Source organism: Sinocyclocheilus rhinocerous, unplaced genomic scaffold (genome assembly GCF_001515625.1).
Source record: "Sinocyclocheilus rhinocerous isolate Xijiao unplaced genomic scaffold, SAMN03320098_v1.1 scaffold311, whole genome shotgun sequence".
NCBI classification, from domain to species: domain Eukaryota; kingdom Metazoa; phylum Chordata; class Actinopteri; order Cypriniformes; family Cyprinidae; genus Sinocyclocheilus; species Sinocyclocheilus rhinocerous.
Window position 1 is genome coordinate 773,492 of NW_015623669.1, and position 5,800 is coordinate 779,291.

A 5,800-nucleotide genomic window follows, 5' to 3' on the forward strand; every position below is an offset into this window, starting at 1 on the left:
GGTTCTGAATGCTCTGGACTAGGTTTTCATTAAGGCTATCTCAATAGTTTGGTGCACTGAGCTTTTCTTCTACTCTGACGAGTCCCTCAGTCCCTGCTGCTGAAAAACAGCCCCACAGCATGAGGCCTCTACCAGCACACTTTACTTTTGGGATGGTACTCTGCAGGTGATGAGCAGTGCCTAGTTTCCTTCAAACGTAATGTTTGGAATTGAGGTTCATCAAAGACCAGAGAATATTGTTTCTCACAGTCTGAGTGTCCTTTAGGTGCTTTTTTTTTGCTAATTCCAAGTGTGTTTTCATGTGTCTACACTGAGGAGAGGATTGAATCTGGCCACACCCCCATAAAGCCCAGATCGGTGGAGTGTTGCAGTGATGTTTGTCCTTCTGTAGGTTTCTCCAATCTCCACAAATGACAGCATGAGGCTGCTATCAGCACACTTTACTTTTGGGATGGTACTCTGCAGGTGATGAGCGGAGCTGGTTTCCTTCAAACATGATGCTTGGAATTGAGGTTCATCAGACCAGAGACTCTTGTTTCTCAGAGTCTGAGAGTCCTTTAGGTGCTTTTTTCAAATTCTAAGTGTGTCTTCACTGAGGAGAAGATTGAGTTTGGCCACTCCGACATAAAGTCCAGATCGGTGGAGTGTTGCAGTGATATTTAGATTTCTCACATCTGCATATATGATCATGGAGCTCAACTAGAGTGACCATCAGGTTCTTGGTCACCACACTAACCAAAGCCCTTCTCCATCAGTTGCTCAGTTTGGCCAGGAGGCCAGCTCTAGGAAGAGTCCTGGTTGTTTCAAACTTCTTCCATTAAGGGTAACAGAGACTACATGCTTCTATGAACCTTCAATGAAGCAGAATTTTTTCTGAACTCTTCCCCAGATGTGTGACTTGACGCAAACCTGTTTCTGAGCTCTACATGCAGTTCTTTTGACCTCAGTGCTTGATTTTTGCTCTGATATGGATTATCAGCCATTAGACCTTTTATTAAGACTTGTGTGCCTTTCCAAATTATACCCATTCAATTGAATTTGCCACAGGTTAACTTCACTCGAAGTGTAGTATCATCTACAAGCAATATGAATGCTCCTAAGCTAAATTTCAACTGTTCCAAATTATGAATACTTATGCAATGGAATCATTTAAGTTTTTTATTTTTAATAAATTTGCAAAGATGTTAAAAACCATTTTTTTGCTTTACCATTATGGTGTATGGAGTGTAGATTGATGTGGGAAAAAAGTTTAACATAAGGCAGCAACATAACAAAATGTGAAAAATATGAAGGGGTATATGTATATATGTATGTATATGTATATATAATGTATTTACAGCCAGCATGAATCAAGGCTTTGTCCGGACAGCATTCTTGTAATGCATGGGGAAGAGCAATTATACAACATTTTAATATGAAGAGGCACTCTTTGGTTTTTAATTTCAATAACTAATGTGCTCACTCACAGAATCAGACACTGTGTCTTTTTATGTAACATACTGTATGGTAACATATGATTCGTTAGTCTTTTGGATTGGATTGCATTCTCACCACAAGCGAACCACTTAAGCAATCGGGCAATCGGGCCGAGACCACCTTGTTCAGGCAAATCTTGAACCGATTATTTCAGTGTGGATCTGAGCATGACTGCCGTGTTTACATATGCCTAAACGAACCAAACGAAGGGAGAAAACGGGACAGGTTCCGAAACAAACACTCCAAACAAGCCAGGTGTGAAAACACCCTAGGGATGGAGCTCCTGAATTGGGACACTGCTGTAGTCTGAAGCTAAAAAATCTTAGCCTGTGCCTTTTATACAATATGCAATTTCTACCAAAATCTGTCAGCTGTAACTGCCCAAGATCTGCAGATTCGCTCTGACTTTCGGCAACTAGTTGAGAAGTGTTAAGTCCAGACTGAAAATTGAACCTGATCCCACTGGAAAACAAGTATTTTACAAGGTGGTGATTTCATATTTCATACAATGTGACTCGTATAAAAAAAGGTCCACTCCTAAATATAACTGCCAGTGGGGTGTATGAAAACGTATGAATGAGATTGTACAAATTCATGGGATTGTTTTGGAAAACCTGCAGAAGTCAAGTGTAGTCCAGCCTTACGATGCACAGGAGAACAGGACTGTGCTGTAAGTGTAGACTCAAGTGTATATTGGCTGAATCCATTCCTACATCAACTGGATTTCCCAGTGAATTCATTACTTGTATCTCAAATCAAGCACTGTGCGGCTGTCCTACACGTACAAGCCAGATCAGACAACCTGCAGGCAAAAATGAGAAAGTGATATGGTTTGAAATTACATGAGTGTGTAAATGATGACAGACTTTTTTATTTTTGTGGGAACTCTTCCTGTAACCTCTATAACACAGCTCCGACAAAGCTGTTCCTAAAGTATCTTCCTAAAGTGACACCTTTCCTATAGCCTGACACATCTGCTGCACAATAAATCTAACACTAGCAGCAAGTGAGACAGATGAGTTGCCAGTGATCAAATATATGACAACATGCATTGTTCATGCAACAATTCCCCTCCTCAGAACACATTTTGTTTTCCCTTTAAAAGCAAATTGAATTGATTAATTGATTTAGTGTCAGAAAAGACCTTCTCAGAGCCTTTTGTCTTGCCGAACACATTCAGTTCCGTTTCAGCAGCACCTATTTGCTGTGAATCAGTCTTACAGATTTGCCTCAGAAGGAAGGAGATGAAAAACAGGAATTATTTTGTTAACCAAAGCAGTGAAGTAAAGTTAAGGTGTTATGATATTTTCACTTTACTCAACAAAGCGACAAGTTTGGAAAACAGATATTAATCAGATGGACAAAAGCAAAACTTTGTAATGCCATATCCTGTCAAAACAATAAGTTATGGGTTTATTTTTTCAGATGTCTACTTGCAGTAATGCCTTAAAATAGACTGCTTATCTCCTAGAGGAGAAGGATTTGAAAAACAGCAAAGATTAGTCTCTCTACAAGTCACTTAATTCAGCTGTCGATTTTCTGGCATTGTGTTTAATCATTTCAGCTACAAGCCAACTGCTCTCAAACGCTCACATTGAAACATATTGTGAATCCAGGTCGGAAATCTGCAATCTCTGCCCTGCCAGGTGAAGCTTTTCATGTGATTCATGTTCACAGTCAGTCTGCCTCTCTGACACACACACACACACACACACACACACACACACACTCACAAATATTACAAAAACAACAACAACAAAAAAGGGTACAGAAAATATGTTTGCAACGTGACAGCTATGAATTACAGAGTTGGATTTAATAGACAGTATTGTATTGAAACATGCTAAATTATTTTCAGCAAAGTATGTATGTATATGAATTATAGTATTGTTTAATGTATATGCGCATTTTATTTAGGTTCTATTTTGTAATGAGCTGAATTATAACGGCAACAAACAGTATAATTACTACAATAAACAATCTTATTAATAAAAGTTAATCTAGAGCAAAGGAATAAACGGTAATATGTGTTACATATGGCTTTATTGGAATGTTAAGAGTATTTAAAAATATGCCTCGCGGGATGTAAAGGAACTCGTGAATAAATTATATTCTATTTTTTAACCGGTTGTTTGAAATGAACTGTTCAAAAGAACCGATTTTCAGAAACGAGTCGGACTTTCCCTTTATCTTGTCGGCTCATAAATGGTTAATTGAAGAAGCACAACGAGGAGGGATTCGTTAATAGAGGAGTTAACAGACCAACAGTAAATGCATCTTCTGTTTCATTAATAAGCCGAATAACAGTAGACTGCAGAGTAAACGAATAATATATTAACCAAAATATGCGTCAAGTAGATTTTTACCAGTCATAATGAGAAAAAAAGCACTGAATCCATTCAATTGCAGACTTGAAACATACTTTAATCCAAAGTTAAATTTGCATTAAAATCTTTAAGTCATTACGTAGGCTATGATGTAAGTGCAGTACTCCACTTCTGAAATTAAATATAATAGCCAATGATACTGATATTTATATATTAATGTATTGTACTATTATTATTCTTTTTTTGTGTGTGCTGTTTTTGTGAATGCGTCTGAAATTTGGACTATTTTAACCTTTTCACCACTTTCCACTCCAGTCAGAAGCTCATGAGAAATGCATGAAAGAACTGAAATAATTCTAAGGAATAAGACGATAATTGAGACGTCTCACCTTTTTAAACAGGGATGCGGTTTAGTTGATTCCTCCTGGATGTGCAGTTTCTCAATCAGCGGACTCGCGCGCGTGCGTTTATCATGAGATGCGCTACCGGACCTGAGTGAGAGCGTCAGGCTCGTGCTTCCCGCTAGAGAGGCGGGTGTGTGTGTGTGTGTGTGTGTGTGTGTGTGTGTGAGGGAGAGAGAGATTTTGAGTTGAGTTAAAGTCAAAAGGGTGTCAGTAAATGTGTGCACAGTATCGATGAGCCAGAAGTGATTCAGTAGCTAGTCTGTTTTTCTATGCCATTTAAAGGACTATTTCGTCTAAAAATTAAAACTCTCGTGTGGATTTTTTTCCTAGAAGAAATTGTAGAAATTAGGAATAATCGTACTTTTTTTTTTTTTTTAAATGTATTTCATTTATTAATTTTAAAAAAGGCAGTTAACTGGCTGTTCATGGCCATAGCTGTCATGCTCCAAAGAGGACAAAAAACACATAAAAGCACCATATGGCTCATGCACTATATTCCAGGTCTTCTGAAATAATATGATGGCTTTATGTGAGGAATAGACACATTAAGCCAAAATGTAATTAGTTTTTCACTGATGTAATTGATGTTCGCATCTAGATTCAGAAAGGCTGGTCTCATAGATGTTGTAATTTAATGCCTCTATATATATATATAGACCCATTTTGACCCATTTAGATTGATTAAATCTAGAGTGATTTTTTTTTTTATTATTAGATGTTTCTTCGAAGGAACTGGTTCCTTTTCATGTCACTCAAGTGTTTCAGTTAGCATGTTTGTGCATTATTGTACTGTATGTTGAGCGGTATATTTTAGCATCCGTGTTAGTTAAACAGTATTAAAGCACATGTTTGCTGTACAGTAAGGGTCAAGCAATGTTGCTATGAACAGTTACTATATCTAAAGATTTGGTGTTCTGTGCTGCTGGTCCCCTGTAGTCAGGGTTTAATAGGTTTATCGGATGGTTTATTGGATGCAAACACACGCCATGCTCTACTCTTTGACCACATCTCTCCCAAGCTGAGCTGCAGTTCAGAGACTCAGAGGTGAGCTGAACTCGGGGCTCAAAGTGTAATTTAGAGGAATACAGTATGTTTTCTTTGCACGTGATCTCTTGTACGGTTCGTTTACTGCAATATTTGACTGGCAATTCCACTGTAGTCTTTGAGTTACCAGTTCACCAAGTCAAAAAAACAACAACAAAAAACTTATTTTACACACTCCAAATTACTTTTCTCTGCTGATTGTTGTAGTCCAGACTGATGTTAAGGGGTCAAGGTTTGGCTCAAGTATGCAAAGGCATAACTTTCTACAGATAATCCACACCTTTTTGGAGTTTGTGGTCACTTTTGCAAGCCTTGGGATTGGAACACAAAGCAGCTTTCATTCTGTGATTTAAATACTGATGTGCTAGACTTTCACCTGATAAATGTGGGAGGCAATACAATCAATCACAGCATACAAATAACCTCTGTTTTTAGGAAAGGCTGCTGACTGAATTATTTTTATACCATGCAGCCTGCAAACCATTTGGAAGGAATTGGCTGCTTGGCATGCAATTATGGCTTTTGATTTGGGATCGTAGTGATTTACAC

General features: G+C 38.1%; 1 protein-coding gene across 1 annotated transcript in view; it reads right to left on the reverse strand.

Moving 5' to 3' along the window:
- The window catches only part of LOC107726477 (prolactin-releasing peptide receptor-like), a 20,647-nt gene extending 16,406 nt beyond the window's left edge, over nt 1-4,241 (reverse strand). The window contains exon 1 of the mRNA XM_016536112.1: nt 4,193-4,241. The gene's annotated coding sequence lies outside the window, so the exon portion shown is untranslated. The remainder of the gene's footprint in view (nt 1-4,192) is intronic.
- Between the last annotated feature and the right edge of the window lie 1,559 nt (nt 4,242-5,800).